The sequence below is a fragment of the Rhyacophila brunnea genome, unplaced genomic scaffold (genome assembly GCF_057557595.1).
Source record: "Rhyacophila brunnea isolate RB1 unplaced genomic scaffold, BYU_Rbru_1.0 scaffold_6, whole genome shotgun sequence".
Taxonomy (NCBI): Eukaryota; Metazoa; Arthropoda; class Insecta; order Trichoptera; family Rhyacophilidae; genus Rhyacophila; species Rhyacophila brunnea.
The window spans coordinates 2,467,839-2,488,735 of record NW_028233276.1 but is presented as its reverse complement, the minus strand read 5'-3'; the positions used below and the strand labels follow the sequence as shown (position 1 = coordinate 2,488,735).

General features: G+C 29.5%; 1 protein-coding gene across 1 annotated transcript in view; it reads right to left on the bottom strand.

Moving 5' to 3' along the window:
* LOC147065095 (uncharacterized) overlaps positions 1–14,539 on the bottom strand; it is a 106,238-nt gene extending 91,699 nt beyond the window's left edge. The window contains exon 1 of the mRNA XM_085957109.1: positions 14,231–14,539. The gene's annotated coding sequence lies outside the window, so the exon portion shown is untranslated. The remainder of the gene's footprint in view (positions 1–14,230) is intronic.
* Between the last annotated feature and the right edge of the window lie 6,358 nt (positions 14,540–20,897).

The window sequence follows — 20,897 nt, the reverse complement described above, 5'->3', positions numbered from 1 at the left end:
ATATTTGAGTATATTAATATATTCAATTGAGTGAGATCATGGTGATATTGGAAATCTTAATACCATAGTATGGACTGAAAAATATAGTATCACAGTGAATGCTTTTTTAGTGTCTATGTAAATATAAAATTCGATAAATTTACATAATAGCACGTGTTAGAAATCTGGGATGCCAAATTTGTCAGTTGGCAACCTTCCCATCCGATGTTTTCATTTTTTTTTCATTTTAAAATATTTTAAAATTAAACTTTTGACCTCACGTTTTATAAAAGAAACAATAAGGTGTTGAATATATCGCATGTGTCAGTGATAGACAACTCTTTTGTAATGATTCTAAATTATTTTAAATGCTGCCAAAATTACATAGCAACTATTCTTATTGTTAGATAAATAAAATGTATCTAAGATTATAAAACTTAATATGTATATCATAATTTTGTATTTTTTACCATAAAATTATTCGTTTATTCTTCATTATCCTTCTATGTTTATTACTCTTTTTTTCAATTAATAGCAACAGGTTTATTCAAATAAATTAACAATGAAATGTGTGTTTCGAATCCTACACATATATATACAAAATGCTTACCTGGCCATACATATTATAGTTGTTTTAAAAACTTCTAATATAAAGTTAAATATGCAACAATTTATTTTCGTTTCGTAAACATCAATTAAATAATCTACAAAACCCAATACATTACGAGGCTACATATTTGCTATCTATTGTTCGTATTATTATTTATTATCGGCTTTACAATCCTACGTAGATTTCGTAATAGCTTATTTCATGAGGTCCACATGAACAACATGTGGATTTTTCTAAATTAGGGATTAGAACCTAAGGACACGTTATCACTCGTCCATCATGAGTATCAATATCATTTGTATACATACCTAAATAATTTTCTATTTGAGAAGAAACCATAGTCTTTTACACTTGATCATATACGATTAAAAAATTGCTTAAAGATATACCTACTAACTGTAAGTCACATTTTCAAGACATTCAGAATTTAACATGCCGGCGCCCCTCATAGTCCAATGCATAAGGTGCTGGCTTTTCATCCGGGGGCTGTCCGTGTTGGATTGCCGGTAAGACTACAATATATTTACATAACATAATATGATTTTACTATATTCTTAATTTTCCACTGTATACTGTTGAAAATCTATGCCATTTTACAACAATAAATATCGAAATTTTGTATATTAAGTATTACTTTTAATATTACGCGTATTTTTAATATCTACTGTTTTGTTGCTCATTGAAACATTTATAAATACATTGAAATTGATCACTAATAATATTAAAATGCTCTCAAATTTATTTATTTTACCAATAAATCTTCCCTTTCTTCAATCCTAACACAAAGCTATACACAGATAACTGTCAAAAGAGCTGGTTCATTTCTGCTAAATGTTAGTAAGTCCCGTCTCACCTTACAAAATGCGATTATTTTGCATGATTAATTTGATTTTTACGTTTTTTAAGATGCAGAGATAACAGTTAATACTTCAATTTCATCTAAATAAACAAGGCACAAACAAATTAGCAGTAGGTATACCTGATAGAGGGCATGTCAAACTTTCAAATTGCAAATACTTCATAACATAATTTTGAGACTTCCCAACTTTTGGCAGTATACCCACGAATGTGATTTTATCAAAGCTTGAGTGTTTGATTATTTCACTTCTAATACTACATAACAGTAAGTTTTTCTACACTATTGTTTTTGGATTTCATATCATGGCTTGTTATAGTGTTTAAATATATATATTTATATCTTATTTTTATCATATAGTATTATTTCATGATAATTAAAAATGAGTTTATTCCCTGTTTTCATCACAATATATTATAAAGATTATTTTTTGATCGTGTTTCACTCACATGTCAAGTTGTATCAAGCAGCACTATCGACATTTATACTTTAGTTGATGTAATGTGATAATTATTATGATTATTTTCAAGCTATGTAATCCGGGAAAGGGATAGTTGATAAAAAGAAAAGAGGGTGTAGATTTTTAATGAGAATATCGTTAAGAGTAAAGAGACATTACGGTTAAAAGTGTTGTTTATCTAACATATTATCACTGTGGTTGTGTGTAAAGTGTTAACTTTTTTTTCTAATCTCAATTTATTCATGTAATAAAAAAATAGAGTTGATTTTAAAATTATAATTCATTTAAATTGTTCTTAACAATTATTAGTACTAACAGTATTTCTTAGATCATCTGTAATCAGTGATTTAATAATGATAGATAAGCAATATTTACGATGCAGTCACGACAATTATTTATATTTGTTGATTTTGTGTATATTCAGTTATTGTAAATAGTAAATAAATACTCAAACCAGGATGTTTTCACAAAATTCCGAGAGTGCAAGCAGCCAAAGGTGACTTGCTGATTGATACCTCTTAATTCGTTTTACCATAAACTGCGTGCCAATGAATACTTTTTATTATTTACATTCGACAATCCGCCATTAATAAATAATTGTATTGTTCGTCATTATCAATTCACAAAACTGTTTGATTCACACGTCTTCCTTATCGTTAAGTATATTTTTGAGGTATTCCGTCATTTTTAAAAATACTGTACAAGTAGCTTAATAATTTTGAGTAAACGTACCTATAGAGAATCATTAAATTTGATTGTCTTATATTAAAAAATTCCAGATGGTCAGATTGGTATCAATTAAATACTATACTAGCTATACATAATCAGAATTACTCGCAAAACATATGAAACATGCGCGTTAACATCATTTTACTCCCTACTTCAATTATAGTTTGTCAATTTATGGCTACGGCCGTATGTTGTAGCTTAACCACTGGGGAATGCCAAAAGACATGGCGTATTTCAAAAAAACACTACCTTATTCTTAGGTCAATAATTATTATATAGCAATCATTATTCATAGGATGTTTATCATATCACACTTGAATGGTCAAAGACATAACTTATAATTAGTATCTTTAGAATTATCTTCAAATGTGTTAACCTTGCCCATTTTTTGAATAATAAAATGCCCAATTCTTGTCAAATTTGGGATCACAGAGATTATCAATATATTTTTTTTATCGTAAATATTTCACTATAATAATGTCGATATAAATAATACTGATGGTTTTATAAATGCGTTTAAAAATTAATAAATGTAAAAAATCTTAACACCACTGCACATTTATGTACTGAAATATGACTATATTCTAAAGCATTAGAGCGAGAGGTTTAAAAGAATACTATTTTATGTAATAAAAATACTTTATGCAGTCATCAAATGTTTAAAATAAATATAAAGCATAATAAGGCTTCAAAATTATATAAAAAGATTATCTACAACGTTTTAGGTATGTCCAGGATCATGCTTTTAAAATAGAACAAAAGCTCCATTTTGATCTACGCTGAGCATGTACCCCCTTAATAGATATATTTTGTGTCGCCCAGCGCATCTATTCTATAGACAAGGCTGCTATCGAGGGTACTTTATCATATTTATGTATTGAGGTATTATAATTTTTATAATAAGTTAGACGTATAAACTGGCAAAATTGTTTATCTCGCTCTAAAAGTTAACACAGGCAAGAGATGTGCTGTTAAAACAGCACATTTTTATACATATCATTATCTAACATTTTTTTAACTTTAACTTCATATATAAAATCTCTATCCAAGTTAAGTAAATCGATTTCTAAGTGGAAAATGTAAATTATACTTTACTATTTTTAATATTCCGTAAATGAGATTTTATTTTCAAATAATCCATTATTACTATAATGAGACAAAATATTCATATTATGTATTATTATATTAATTCGAGTGCTATAAAGACTGTAGTATTATATTTAAAATACAAACGTTCCTATGAAAGTAATAACTACACAGATATCTGTAGGATTTTAAATTTTAATCTGGTTTTACAGATAAAAGATTACTAAAAATATATATTATGTATTATAAAATATCCAAAGAATATTTAACATGATAATGATTATACATACTTATTTTCAATTGATTTCATCGGTGTTATAAGTATTTTTTACTCTTAACAAGCGAGATGGGAGTAACATATTATGACAAGCGACAGAGAAGAGGATTGACCTAGCGAGCCGGACATGACAACAGCCCAGGTAAAGCGTGGTGCCCATTGTAATATATTATACGGATTATAATATATATTAGTTATTCAGTGATTTATAAAAAAAAGTAGTTTACAGAAATGGCGTGTATTATGACGTCGAACAGCGGAATGTGACCGGAATCATTTACATAATCTCCGTGACCCGAATAAAAAGGACGAGTGGGATACGATCTTGATTGAAGATCCATCTAACCGATATATATTATGTTTTCATTATGCAGATTGTTAAAAATGCAATGAAATGTCTTACAATGAAATGGAACGTTCGAAAAATCTCAGTTGAGAATGTTCAAAGCAATTAATGCTTTTAAACTGTTGTGTCAGATATTTTAAAATTCCTTGAACTGGGCATGTAATAAACCAATTAGTAATCCAGAGATTCAAAATATAGTAACTGTTAAGTTGTGATTATATTGAGATTCACGTCGCGTACTATCACGTGACGTCACAGTAAGCTGTCGCTATGGGAGTAAAGTGTGTAATATCGTTTTTCTTGGTGTTAAAAATGTTATCAGACTGATGCTCCTATCCCGTAGCACATTTTGAACCTTAACAAACTTTTTCAGTTAGCAAAATCTGCCGAAAACACCTGAACAACAATGAAGTGACCTCATGTTGTACCGTACTGCATCGATACCTGCATGACTCAATAAACGTTTTTTAGCATTTTCTATATGCCTAAACATTTTCGACTCATGTCAAAATCGCGTGTTTTTTGTTTTTAGCGATTGGCACTATGTATTTTCTATAACAATGTTGTCTATTATCTATGGTCTGCAGGTTGGGTTCTATTCAGAATATTATCTATGGATATAATATCGCAAGTAATTTTAACGTACGCACATGTAGAGACTGTTAAAATTAATTGAAATTAGCATGAATAATAATTCAAAATACTAATACATTAGAGTTGGCACTCTCCATCATTGAATTTACAGAGGTGGTGATCGTTTAAAATATTCTGAAAAATAACAAAACCATAGACTAAATTTGTCTCCATGACAGCGTGACAGTACGCGACGTGCATCTCAATATAATCACAATTTTATCGGCAAATATTAAATGTCAATAGTTTTTAGGGATATTGCTCGCCGGAGATCGGAGAATCTAGCAAAACTGATAGTGTTGGATAACATTCAGGAACCTAATGATTAGTGAAAGTGATTAATAGGGACAATACAACCAGAATGAATGGAGATTTTTACTAGCTTAAAGTACAGCATTACCCACTTGTCATTCAAGGATGGATCAATGGTAAGCGTAGTGGAAGACGATGTCGCATTTCGTGGCTTAAGAACCTCCGTAATTAGCAATGCAGCTCCACTGAACTGTTTCGGGTAGCGGATGACAAAGCTAAGATCGCCTTGATGGTGGCTAGCCTCCGCAAGGTGATGGCACAATAAGAAGAAGAAGAAAAATTCACTGCTTTTCAGAATGATCGCGATCTTTTACTCGAGTAGTTTAATACTCGTACATACAATATAATAATATGTAAGTGTCGTATACAGGTAAGTAGTATATACGAGATACAACATTCACTCAATAATAACCATCGCCGAAGTGGCTGGAAGGCATTGTTATATAATTTTATTTTATTAATTCCAGTCAAATAATGACTTCAATTTATTTATGGCTATACCGGTTTTAATCGCGAGTTTATCTTCTAAATTAATTATCATTTTATGGCACAAAATGAAAAAAAAAAATATTTTTACAACATAAAAGATGGACGAAAAAAATGTCGCTTGCCCGGTTATCGCATCAACACTTTGAGGTTACCATACAAAACAAAAAAGATAATTTAATAATTAGTATCTACCTAATGAGATAAATAGATAATAATTTTTGATATTTAGTGCTTATCTTTTTTCTATGGTTTTGTCATAGATCGTGCTGTATTGCATAAGAGGTAATTAAATTTACAAGTTAAATAAAAAAGGGGAGTTTAGATGGGTTAGTTATTTTAAATATTTATTGAGTCAATGACTGCTTAAAAAATTGCCACCTCCGTTTTAACTTCACGTTTGTCTACAAACCATATTAATTTTATGGAAAACGATGTCAGTTAAGTAGGTTTACGTTTATATATTATCTCAAACTACTATCATATTTTACATTTAAAATATTTCATATTTATCACCCATTTTGAACAAGCTGTATTATTAATCTGTAAAAAAAACTTTATCACCGGAACACTAAAGAGTTATTAAAAAATAACAAGTAGATATGTAGGTAGATAAATTTAAAAAATGATATATTATTTTATATATCCGGCAGATTTAATAAAGCATCATTTTTGACCTCCGAAAATAGCTGTTTAAAAATACAATATACTAGAAAAATATTTATTTTAATTAAAATATATGTTTTATTTATTATGTATTTTCTAGGCATAGGAAGGCCTTCGCCCAGGAGTAAGTGATAACAAATTTATGTGTTAAAGCTTTTTGGTAATACTTATTTATAGCTGCTTATTATGAAAACTCGTTTTCATTTATTTTTTTATTTTTTTGTAAAAAAAAATAACTGTATTTTTCCGTAGTATTTCTTGTAGTCATAAAACTTTGAAAATATTATTTTTTATCGGTACCTACCTATTAATTGTAAACAACGTCTTGAATGTGTGGTAAGAAGTAATATAAGACGATATATTATAAAATAATAATGTATCTATTTTTACCTACAATCACATCATGATAATAATAATATATTGCTGTATTATTTTGATGTGAATAATTTGACATAAACATTCCCAATTAATAATTGTAAATTTAAAATTTCGCGCGGTTTTGTGACGAGTAAGATAACTTAGAAAAACTTTCCTAGTCGCGCAAAGGGGTTCTTAATAATCCAATGTTTTAATGTATAACTATTAACCATTTCTGTATTTGTTTACTAAAATAAAATACCTACATTCCAGTATAGGTATTTCTCGCGTAATCATATGAAAACATACTTGGATTATAATTGTGTACTTATACCTACAATAATAGTCCAAATTATGATTGATGAAGATGAAGAAGATAATGATATTTATTTTAAGAGGGCAGAACTACGTCTTGAAAAGGTATTAACATTTTTCGCATTCCAACAAACGTTTCTATGTAAATTTATTTATTTGGCAAACCAGTTACAAGTGTTTTGTGATGATAGATAAAACGGAATTTGTTTGCTCTACCAATTACTATTATTGAAAACGAACACTCCGAAACGAATGTCATGTTAATAAACAGAAGAATGTGATAATATGGATAATCAATTATCATTTTCAATGCCTCATACAAATGTACCACAAACAATAGGCAGCATAATTTACTGATTTAACATGACAGCAGGATATTGGATACGTACACAGTATGAAGGTTTTATAGTTTAAAATATAAATTTATATAAGTATCTTTGCTCTATTTTATGCTACTCACATCCAACTATATAAATATCTATGTACCAGAATTCAGTAGTGAAGTTTGTTAAAATCTGCCATAAATAGTATTTGTTTTTATTAAAGTAAGACTACAATTTACAGATGGTGTTAGTTAGTTTTCAAAAATCAATTAAACCCTGTCTCAACCAAACCATACTAGTTTTGGTATATTTTGGGCGATATGATAAATTTATGCACACTTTTTTAATCATACTTATTTGTTTTCGTTGGATAAAGAATACATATTACACATATTGTTGGTCCACTTTTTTAATTCATTAAGCTATGCCTAAACAAAACTATAATATAGATTATACATTATTATAAATTATTCTATCTATAAAATATCCAAATTTATCTATGATTTAGTTGCATAATTTTAGATATTTTATAATTAGACGAGTATTTTTTGACTATTATCTATTATGGCTTGGATTTTGCTGGGTTTAATTGAATTTTAAAAACTAACCAACACCATCTATCTATAAATAAGTGTAGTCTTATTTAAATGAAAACAAATACGTATCACTGACAAAGTTTAGTACCCACTATTTATGGTATATCTTAACAGCCTACCTTCACTCATCCCATCATTGTACCTACATACAATGAAACACTTGACTAAAATTGACGATTTTTATAGCCACTTACTACTACTAAGTGTTAATAAATAAAATAAAATGTATAAGTTGGTACCAACTGAATATATATATATATATATATATATATATATATATATATTTAAACAGTCTAAGCAGACTGAAGTTATTTTATTGAGAAAGCTATGAAGATTGAATAGCTATCTATTTTATTTTTTGTTTTATTTCGTTTGATATTATTATGAACTTTCCAACAAGATTGATTAATATTTAAGTCCATTTCCGTATTATCTATCTCCCTGCAACCCAGAACCTGCATTATTTGTTTAATAATACAACTACATAAATAAACTATGTTCATTTATGATAATATTTTATTAAGAATAATAAAAAAATATTCCCAATAAATCCCCATTCCACTAAAAAAATCAACTAAGCTAATCTTTTATACTAAGACAAATCTTTCTAGCTCATTGAATCGTGAGATTTTTCAAAAATATAGATTTAGATACACATATCTCCAAAGTGAGATAATAATAATTATCCAAAGATTTCTGCAGTTCTTTATCCACATATGTAGAAGAAGAAACAATAATTTGGAAAGTCTGATCGTCAACAATCACGATGATCCGACCCAGTGAAAGACGCTACAGGCCTCTAAATACTTTCAGTTATTCGGCTGTCGGAATGCAGGGATCGCTGAAGAGGTATAATTAGAAAATTTAATAAGAGTTTATATTCTCTACAGCGATGGACACGAAAATGAAGAAAATTAATCATAATATGATAATTGCGGATTTCTTTGCTGTGTTGATTGAAATTGTTGTAAATTTATGATACTATTATGTTTATTTAAATATCCGTGAAGGTTCGCGTAAATATATATTATTAATATAATAATAATATGATATAGAATCTAAATATTTACAAGTGGAAATGTTCATAGTTAATAATGAGATAATGATAATCGATAACCGAATAGCGAAACGTAAGCAACTAAGCAATGTTTTGATACAGAATCATAATATTATTTTTTAAATCCTATTGCCAATATAAAATATCAATAGTAATGATATCATGATATTATTATCAATATTTAAATTTATTATTAATTTAACATATTATTTAACCTTTAAATTCTTGAATAAGCTTTGACGAAATTTAAACGCAGAAAAATATCCAGCAACAAATCAATTTGTATATTTATTAACTCTTTCTGTGTCGAGTCAAAATATAATTCAAACGGCAACCAGGATGTAAAATATTTCAAATTATTTAAATCATTTTTAAAATTTTATTTATATTTGTTTATATACCTAGGCAGTACAATACAAAAATATGTACAAAAACGTCGTTAAAACAAAAAGTGTAATTTAAGTTGTAAAGCATTTATTATCAAAAAGAAAAAAAATATGACCATCAGAGTATCTAATTTTTTTGGTAACAGACATATTAAATTATTAAGGATAATTTGTTCGAAACTATTAATTTGGGGTAAATTAATCTAAATCTAACTCTAAACATATCTTATAATATGTATCTAAGTATATTCATTATAAAACATTAACAAAAGTTTATGAACAATAATTATGTGGTAATTTTTAGATTATGATTAAAATGAAGAAATTCATAATAATATATTATATTAACTAAACCATGCAATATTTTAGTAACCTATTTTAAGTTAATAATTGCGGAAATGCGGTTCCAAAAATACTGAGTAGTAGGGTATTCTTGAGTGGACTGTATATGGGTCTGTATTATGATACAAAACGCTGCTATATTTCAAGCTTTAAAACACAATTACTGCTAACCTTTTAATTACCACATTTAAATAACACGTTAATTATATCTAGTAGCCAACGACTCCAAACGCGCCAGTCGTGGTGTTAGCACTAGATGCAGCTATTAAACTGCAGAGTTAATAACTTGTAATTAATATAAAAATAAAAATCTTCAAAGTTTTTTCAAATATTAAAGATTTTATAAGTAAATAATTACTTTAATTATTTTCAAAGAAAATCTCAGATATATGCAATGTATTTCGACAATTCGTACAAATAGGTAATCGATAAACATTACATTATTGATTTCAATACTTTTCTCCCTTATATGAATCGGTCTAATAGATGCTTATAATATTTTACGTATAAGTGTTATCTGTTTTTAATATTGTAATATAATTTGCTATGAGTATTTATAAACGCGTATGGTGCTAAAATCGTTATGACTCTCTCGAAGATTGGACGTGTTATGTAAGAGAAGATTTTTTGCGTCGATTAGTCTGAAAGGCGCAACAACAAGATGATGACGGCTAGGCATGTCATATCGAAAGAAAAAGTATCAATATTTTGTATCCGTATGTATTGGAAGAAATTACAGATACTGGTATCGCATCGGAAGAAATGTAAAGATACAAATACAAAATAAATATCGTCTCGAAAAGGGTGTCCGCGATATTTATTAGTTTTTATGTCCGCCGCAAAGAAAAATTATCGGTTAAAAATATCTATAGTTTAAACACATCCCGGTAGATTTTTTTATATATATATAAATAACCATACCCTTGCTTTTTCGTACAAGATGGTTGGAAGGGTTAGTTACATCGATGTGTAGTTAATTATGTTCCTCCATTTATATCTTTTTTCCGACCATGTCCGATTTTAAAAGGATCATAATATGGGCCTCCACAGAGTAGAGGTTTGTATTAACAGATATTGTTTTTTACAAGAAATGGATGTCAGCCACTTGCTCAACCTATTAGGTCCATACCCTGACTCACACACAAATTGAAAAACAATATTTGTATTTGCCAGACCCAGGATTCGAACCTGGGACCCACGGCATGATAGTCCAACGCTTAAGCCGCTCGGCCACCGTGGGTGTCAAAAAAAATTTATATCTTTAATTTTCTTTATGGCCAGAATTAATTATTTTGTGTAGTGTTCTTGTGTTGTTTTATTGTTTAGTATTTCGTAAACTTTTTGGAGGTCAATTTCATGGTTATGCTATCTACGTAGAGTCCCGAGAGTCCATCGGTCCTTTTATAGTATAGGGCAGTCGTTGATGACATGCCCATCCATCCATCCCAATAGATTTTTTTTTTAGAATTATTAATAACCATGTCCTTGCTTTTTCGTACAAGGTGGTTGTTAGTAATTTTGAACAATCACGAACACCCAGGCTTTGAGAAAAACACATAAATGTTTTTGTCATGACCGGGAATCAAACCCAGAACTCTCGGGTGGAAGGCCAGCGCCGTACCCACTGCACCACGAGAGCCGCCTGATAATAAGTATCTAATATATTATTGATTTTTCAGTTTGTTTTACAAATCTTGGTTTTGGATATTGTGTTATTAGCAATAATAATTGTTTACGTTCAAATGTAAACTGGGATTAAAATTATTATAATCAATATAAATCAAATCAAGATAATAGAGACAAACGTTGTTGAGAAAGAAAGAATTTTAATTTAAAGAAAAGATTAAGTTTGTAAATAAAAATAATATTAAAATCTTATAAAAGTACTATGTACCTACCTTAATTTTTATACTATCGAAAAATAATACATTATTATAGGTAATTAATCTTGTTATATACGCTTCTTAATCTGACGTTTATTGTACTTATATTTTTGTTGGTATAAATTCATACCATGTTGGTAGCAGACAATACGATTTTTTTGGGTAAATTTTAAGTACTTTGTTCAATTCCGAGTTTGGAAAAAGCGTGATCCCATAATCCCGGAACAAAATATTTTGCCGAAGACGCTTAAAATAAATTCATCTAAAGTAATTACAGCATTTACTTAGTAAATACATACTAATTTAAGTACCTAAATATATTATATCAACATAATATGTGAAAAATACAATCATCCAGTGCTACTTAGCGGTTGAAAATGTCCGCAACGAAAAGTTAAATCAACGAAATAGTTAAGTTAAGTATGTCGCAACGTAGTGCACAAAAGCAAGGAGATTATCATAATCTTGGAGATCCATTCAGGGTGATTATAGTATTTCAGAACAAAGGAAAATATTGAGAGAATTGCTAACAAGGTTTGTAAAAATACCTTTTAAAATAACATGTTTACTGTTGAGATGAATATGCTTCGGTTTTTATTTAATATAGTAATTATCCTAAGTATTTTCTTGAGTATATATTATACTTATCATTTAAGAGAGATAAAAAAATTAAATATTGGTTATTCACTGCTTTCATACTCGTATGTTAACAATATTTTTTTACGATCAGAACCGATTTTATTAAGATTGTATCTAATATTCATACTAATCTTATGTAAGGCTTTGGCATTACATCTTTTTTATTGTAATAAAAACATTATATGAAAAGCTCATTTTATAAGTAAAATATTTATAATAACTAGTTACATCAATATACTTTAACCAATATGACATGACTTATATCTACTATCAAATTTAATGTACTATACCTAAGTCCAAAGATAACAGAACTCTCTGGATTTGTTAATAGAAGAAGTAAAATATTAAATAATCTTCTTATATATTTTTTGTTTTGTATTGGCTCTACAATCCAATCCGTATTGATTAGTTTTTGATAAGTTTTTTTTACGAATAATGTTAAGTCATTCATTCATTCAAACAAACCAACATGTATTTTTTTCGGCGCGCGATTCGAACCGGCGGCCCACGAGTTCGGAAGCGGACATTCTGCCAAGACTTGGCGCCACCTGGGGTGTAAGTTATATTAGAAAATTGACATTATCAAACAAAACTGTGAAATTCAAATCACACGTTTACAAATCGGACATATTATTTTCTAACAAAACGGTATCTATGTAAATTTTAGTGCTTTGGAAACTTTTAATTCAATTTAAATTCAAAACTGATAAATCGGAGAAAATAGATGTATTCCTATTGTATATTTATTTGACGAATTATTAACATCACACCTTTATCACTACTTAAGACTACAGTTTTTATAGAATCGCTTAAATTAGAAAAATAAAGTTTTTCTTTCGATTTACCTGTTAACGAAATAAATCGTTATTTATTGTAATTTGCAGAATTAATAAGGAATTCTGAATAATTATATTACAATAAAATAGATTACGATCAATAAAATTATAATATTAGAAGGGACAAGCCAAAAGGACGTAAGTGACGATTCGCAATATTGCAGGAGAGCAAAAAGAAAAAAATCGTAACTTCGCTTTGCCGAAAATGATTTTTTAAATAACCCATTTGCAATTAAATATCTCGAACGTATTTTTAGTTTACCATATTCGATAATATACAGATTTAAAACGTATTTCGAAGAAGACATCGCAGGAAAGCGAATTATATAATATATTAGATAAATATCACATTCCAGAAAATTGGCGGTAAAATATATTAATTCTACATTTTTCTACCAGCATGAATGTTTATATTAGATTTCATAGCATATACTTACGTATTTATATAATATAAATCCTCATTAATTATATAATTATAATGTATACTATTTTAAAATATAATGGACAATTATTAATTATTTTACAAAAATAAATATAGGTTAAATTAAACCCCTAGTGCATTTTATCATGAGTTATATAGACAGAAAAACATCATTATTTTTTTTATTAAACTTTGGTAAAGTTTTGTAAATAATGGTTTTGAATAAGTTAAATTCTATTTTAAAAGAGTAATAAAGCCAAAATATTTATCGACGATTTTTTAAATATAATTTGGTTCTATAAAATAAAATTGTTTACTGTTGTGTTGTTTTTATCACTTTTATATTATAAGTTATTAATACGCTATTATTTTCACATAAAAATGTTTTGAATAAATTAAATAATAAATTATTGATAAAAAAAAATGCAAACAGTAAATAGGAAATATAATTTTCATGGAATCTATAACGAAATTATTCTTCCAAAGGGCATATAAAAAAACTACACAACAAATAAACATAAGGTACTATTCCATTTGAGTCAAACAAAACTTAATGCATTAGAATTTCAATTCAAATTCAATAATGTATATGGTCGACAGTGTTAATTAAATAAACATAAATAAAATACACTCACTTTTCCTCGTAAATCACCGGTGCCACAGTAAATAAAACACCACACAGTCCTTCAGTCCTTACAAAAACCACATATAAATCGTATTGTTACACTAGCCACTTGTAAAAAAAATCTCACAGGATCAATATCAATAACTGTGTTGTATTAATTGAGTTGAATTTTGCTCAGTGCTTTGCGAACACTTGGCGGCTGTTTTCGGGAGACGTCGTTTTTCAGCGGCTATATCCGGTTGAAAGGATACTGGTCGTATTGTTATATTATTAATGTAAAGGCGCCCTACCCAGGCAAGCGTCGGACCGTCAATGAACCGCCGTACGCGACGGAAACGCTCTTATATAGCCGTCGAGATGATATTATTATGTAGTCCTGCGGTGTGGCGACGTCCTTGTGATTCGACGTTTAGGCGTCGGTATGACTCACGGGGGCTCCAACGCTCCGACGTATGGATCCGGATGAGTGTTACTCCAGAATTATAATCACAACCTTGCAGTAAACATAAAGCTCGATCGATTTCTTAGTACCGATTTGTATGTATAGTATCAGTAATTTCTTACAATCATCAACCGGACCTACTCATAGCTTATTATATTACATATATTTATATTTTAATTTGTTCACTACCATGTACTTTCCCTAGACTTAGTTATCACACTAATCCAGCGAGGCATTAGTCACCTTTGTGACCTTATAATAAATTTAAAGCTCATTTAAATTGAACCTATATAAAAATAGATAATTTTAATTAGTTGTATTGGTCATTCCAATCTATATTTTGCAACCATCATCATTTTCACAATCTCAGTCACTATTGATACACAGCTGGATGAAAGCATCCCTTTGCTCTTTTTACTCATCTCAATTTCTAGTATTCCTATGCCATGTATTTCTGATAAGCATAATTATCTGTTAGGCTCCTTGTCGCCTTTTAATTATTTTCATATTAATAGGTATAATAATATTAATTTTATCAGCGTATCTCATTGTTAATTTTTATTAATTATGAGTAATAAAGTAAAAAGTATTTCAATAGACTTGCTAGACGCTTCAAAATTTTAATCACTTTTTTACTTACTTAATGATAATGTTTCCACAATATTTTCGTGCATTAATTTGGTGTATAAGCAGTGAATAGGTACATATATTTTATATCAGTGTGAATTTTCCATTGGTGACACGAGAGTCACAAAAAAATACTCAGATAGAATATTTAAAAAAAAAACTGAAAACATTTATATATCCTTCAATCAATAGTATTAATTTTCTTTTCATATGACTTGGGTACTGTATAATTGTGATAATTATCCATTGATGACTTTTTATCAAACGATATGCTCTGCTCAACTCTTCATACCGTTTTGTTTCACTTTGTATTTAACCTCTTTCACATATGTCCATATTTACCATCAAGTACGTCAATACATCGATTAAACACTTTAAATTTCTCGATGAATATTATACTCGTATAATGTGTAGTAAATAAATAGATGAAATTAATGTTTATATACAGAAATGCTACTAAATAGTTGATCATGAAAATAAAGCTAATCGGAGAGTCGCAAGCGCACGTCATCGTGATATTTATTCATAACAAACGACATTACTACGCTAGTCAATAAAATTGGCATATTAAAATTTGTCTCGTATTCAATCGATCTATGTGTTGTGCTTGATAAATTGTACATAGCCCCACAACACATAGATGGCGAAGATAAAAGCTGTACCTAGAGCTGAACGTCTGGAAGTCACATATTATTCAATATTTTGCAGTATAGCAGTTTTAACATAATTAATCTAATCTAGTTAAAATACTCACTCGCGTTCAGACTAAAACTCCGTATGTTGGACTTCCACACTTCTGCAATTAGTCTTTTTGCTATAGATTAAAGGTACAGCAAACGGAACGAATAGGATATTTCTGTACCAAACGCGAAGAAGTAGGTAACTACATGAGAAGCAACTTTTCAGGGGAACAGTTTAAGCTTTGTTATTTTATATTTAATTATACAATAATCTTTTTGTTTAGTTATACAAACAAACTGTGACGATATAATTTTATAATTTTGTTGTATTTTACATATTTTGTTAAGTAACTAATAACTTATTTATTTAATTTAGATGTTATGACTTATTATGAAAACAAGACTAACCTACATATTCCCGGTTGATATAGATTTAAGATCGCATATGCAAAAATGCAAATGAGTTAATAATTATTATCTGTGAGGTAAATAGTATGAAAAATCGCTTTACTTCTAATATACGTCTTGAATGCTGCTGAATGCGTATAGACTATTAGTAGAAAAGCTTTCCGACGCCCAAATCACCCAAGGATCAATCCTCAGTTGTGATAAAGTGGCCACGGTATATATTTTGTAGATTAATAGTGAATAAAATCCATTCTAAGACGATCCATAAATATCTCAATATTTCAAATGCGTATTCTAAATTTAAATCAATACGCTCCACTTATCGATATCAAATGTTACTGCTCGCCAATTCGGTAACTAGACATGAAGCCATCATTGATAGATATATTTGTAGGTTATGGTCATCTGTACAGGTGCATATAACCTAATCTTGATTGCACTATGTTGGAATTGCCATATAAACCGTAGAGCTAAGCGATGTATCTTTTCTGATTTTTAACAGACATAGTTTATCGTGGAATATTAGCTGACAATTATTTATTTATATTCTTTTTCCTACTTACCTAGTCATATTCATGAATGTGCGTAAATCAGTGGAGAAGACTCCATACTAGGTGATTATTTAAAGCCTACCTTCTTAGAAAAACATATTTACATAATCACTTGATTATATTTAATATTCTATAAAAATAATTTCATTTGCCAACGACAGATGTCTTATATGTAGGAATGTATTATACAGATTACAAAACAATCTATATAGGTTTAAAAAATATATTACAGCGCGCCATCTGTCTTGACGTAAATAAATGTCGGATTATTTGTCAAGGAATGGTGATTTTTTTTGTATAGACTTTACGTCAAGTAATCACAGTCAGTCTATCGAATTGTATGAAATGTGGTAGGTTCCTATCGCATAGCCTAAAACCTTCGAGCACAATATTGTTGTCATGACTGCACGTCATCTAAAATAATTAATAATTAAATAATTTAAAAAATATATATATGGTGTTAAATCACTTGTTAATAAAATATACATAGATTGTTTTTAAAAATAAAAAGAAATGTTTCTAATGATTTTTGATGTGTACACATGTTTTGAAAAATACGCAAAATTTCATTGAATTAGTGTGTCGTTATCATTAATGTGCACCTATTCATTAGTAGTAATATCGTATTATATTCTTATTTCTCGTAAGCATACCTGACAAGTGTGATCTTTTTCTCAGATCTCCACAGCCTACCTCTTTTCAAAAATCACCCTTCACCATTGATTACCTCACCTATTATAAAGCAAAAATAAGCCCTACTTTACTCTATTCTATAGAAAAACGACAAAAACTCTCCTATATGTTTATTCACTCCGTATAATATTATTTTTAAGAATTTATACATGGATTTATTAAACTCGTTTGTTGAATGATTTTATCTTTTATGAAATGAATATTAAAATATCATTAGTTTAATAATTCAGATTGCTAGTTTTGTATTCAACTAGTCGACTTTGAAACAAATACAACACTTTGCAGCAAAACTTATTTAAAATAAACATTCATTTCGTTGAAATTGTAATATATTCTTCGCAAAATATGCATTAACCATATACATAAATTGGTTTAAATGGCCGAAAACCTACTTAATATGATTTTTACATCTTGCTCGCATAATATAGAAAGACTAACAACATGGCAATTTACTACAGTAATTTTTGATTCTATAGCCTACTGTTTAGAAGTGCAGCTAGCTAAAATTTGCTTGATGGGAACATAGGCAATATTATAGAAAAATGATATTGTATTTTTTTAATATTTATTACATTGAATAGGACTCAGATATGATTGTTCTTTCGCGGATGTACCTACATATTACATGATATGTATTTGAGCTGTAGTAGATACTGATACCACCCTCACACTTGACGAAAATTTGAAAGAATTTACTTTAAACATCTTTCAATTATAAACCACTTTTTTACCGATTGATACTGTGGGCTAGTTAAAAATAATTACAAGATAAAAAGAACTTTTTATATACAACGTTTTTAAATTTTCTGTTGAATCATATAAACTTGACTTGACTAGCTTAAACGATCAAAAAAAATTGTACTTGATAGAAATAATACTGAAATGTCATTTTGAAATTTCATATTGATTTCCATAGTAACGCACGTATATATTAATAATTTAGTTGCTAGGACCCCAGACCCCTAGCAACCAATAATAGTGGATTGGATTACGGATTTCTTCCGAAATAACTTTTCATACAAAACAGAATTAACTGAAAATTAATTCAATTATACTTAAAGATATTCTGATATATTCTAAAAGTTTCAAATGTCTAGATACGAGTAGTCAGGAAGTTAGTTAAAAATCGATTGCAAGTTTTGTACTGGATAAAAAAACCACCGGACAAATAAGAATACGAGCTAATAAAAACGTTGTAATATGGGTGGGAATAAAAAAAATACATATAATCCAACGAAACACCATATTATCTGGCACGTCATATAGGGCAGAACACAAATTACTCTTTCCATGATGATCATAGTTTTAATTAATTCCTTTTACTGCCATTCTTTGGTAGATGTCATAAAGCAGTTTTCTCAACCGGTGGTCCGCAAACTTTTGGCGTTCAAATGCCTATGCTAAATATTCCAAAAAATCGTGCACCTGTGTTTGTGCATTATGTTTTTCTTCTTAAAATACATGAATGATTTTACGTGACAAAATCAAACGCGTTCAGACGTTATTGTACGTTACTATATAAATAATATATTTTTATTTCACGGTTTTGCGGTCCGCAAAACGTTTCTCTTATTTTCAGTGGTCCTTAGGTGTAAAAAAGTTCAGAAACACTGTAACAAGTTAAATTATAATACGCGCCCACGATGGGCAAGCGGTGCAGTATCGGCTTATAAATTCGTGGGACTCTGGCTCAAGCCCTGCATCTGGCAAATTCACATTTGTCTTTGTACTCAGAGTTTGAAACTTATAAGTACGAGGGTGGGTCAATAATTCCTTAGAAAAAAGCATTAAAACAGTTTTTATTTTTGTATTTTTTTTTTATTTCTCAACATATTCTCCTTGGAGCTCAATACACTTGGTTAGACGTTTCTCAATTTTTTTTAAACCGTCAGAAAAATAAGTTTTCGGAAGGTCCTCAAAATAAGCATTTGTCCGATCGATGACTTCTTCATTTGAAAAAAAACTTTGTCCACTTAGCCATTTTTTTAAGTTTGGGAAAAGGAAAAAGTCACTGGGGGCTAAATCTGGCGAATACGGTGGGTGGTCGACCAATTCGAACTTCAATTCTTCAATTTTAGCCATTGATCGTAAACATGTGTGAACACGGGCATTGTCCTGATGAAATAGGATTTTTTTCCTGTTTAAATGAGGCCGTTTTTCTTCAATTTCGTTTTTTAGCTGGTCCAATAAAGATGCATAATAATCCCCTGTTATTGTTTTTCCTTTTTCCAAATAGTCAACGAAAATAATTCCACGTGCATCCCAAAATACAGTAGCCATAACCTTACCAGCTGATTTTACGGTTTTCGCCTTCTTTGGACATGGTTCGCCTTTCGCAATCCACTGCTTTGACTGTTCTTTCGTCTCGGGAGTATAGTGGTGTATCCATGTTTCATCTACAGTCACAAAGCGACGAAAAAATTCATCCGGATTGCGTTGCATGAGCGACAACAGGGCTTTAGAGGCCACCAACCTATTGCGTTTATTGTCGACTGTGAGCAAACGCGGCACCCATCTTGCAGAAACTTTTTTCATGCCCAATTTGTCATGTAAAATAGAAATGACGCTACCTTTTGAGATCCCTGTAACCTCAATTATCTCACTCAACTTTGATCTTCGGTCACTTAATACCATATCGTGGATTTTATTGATCATTTCTGGTGTAGTCACCTCTACAGGACGTCCTGAGCGTGGTTCATCCTTTGTTGATGTACGACCACGTTTAAATTCATTTAACCAGTTATAAATAGTTGCAAGTGAAGGAGCAGATATGCCGTGAACTAAATCCAACTCATTTTTTATTTCCTTTGCTGTTAACCCTTTTATATTAAAATGTTTAATAACAGCTCTAAACTCAATTTTCTCCATTTTTGTAAACAAGCAATTTTTTTTTTTAAATGTACGAAAATAAAAAACAACAACCCGACCAATCTGATTGAAACTTCGCAGCATACTGAATCGGTAGTGCCGCTGCATGAAAACAAACCGCTTACAGTACTAGTCGCGCCACCTGTCGGCTTTTCTAAGGACTTATTGACCCACCCTCGTATATGTGGCCAATATCCGCTTCTTGTAAAAATTTAAAAAAATCTGATCATACAACCTCCACTTTGTGCAGGCTCATAATGTGTTCCGCTTAACATTCGAATGTAATAATTGTGTACTTTCTTTTACTTAATATTATTTTAATTTTTTTTTTGCTACATTACGAGAGGACAGAATTTCTGCATTCGTTATCCAAAGAAAGGGCAACAGTAAACTTAGCAGTATGGTGTT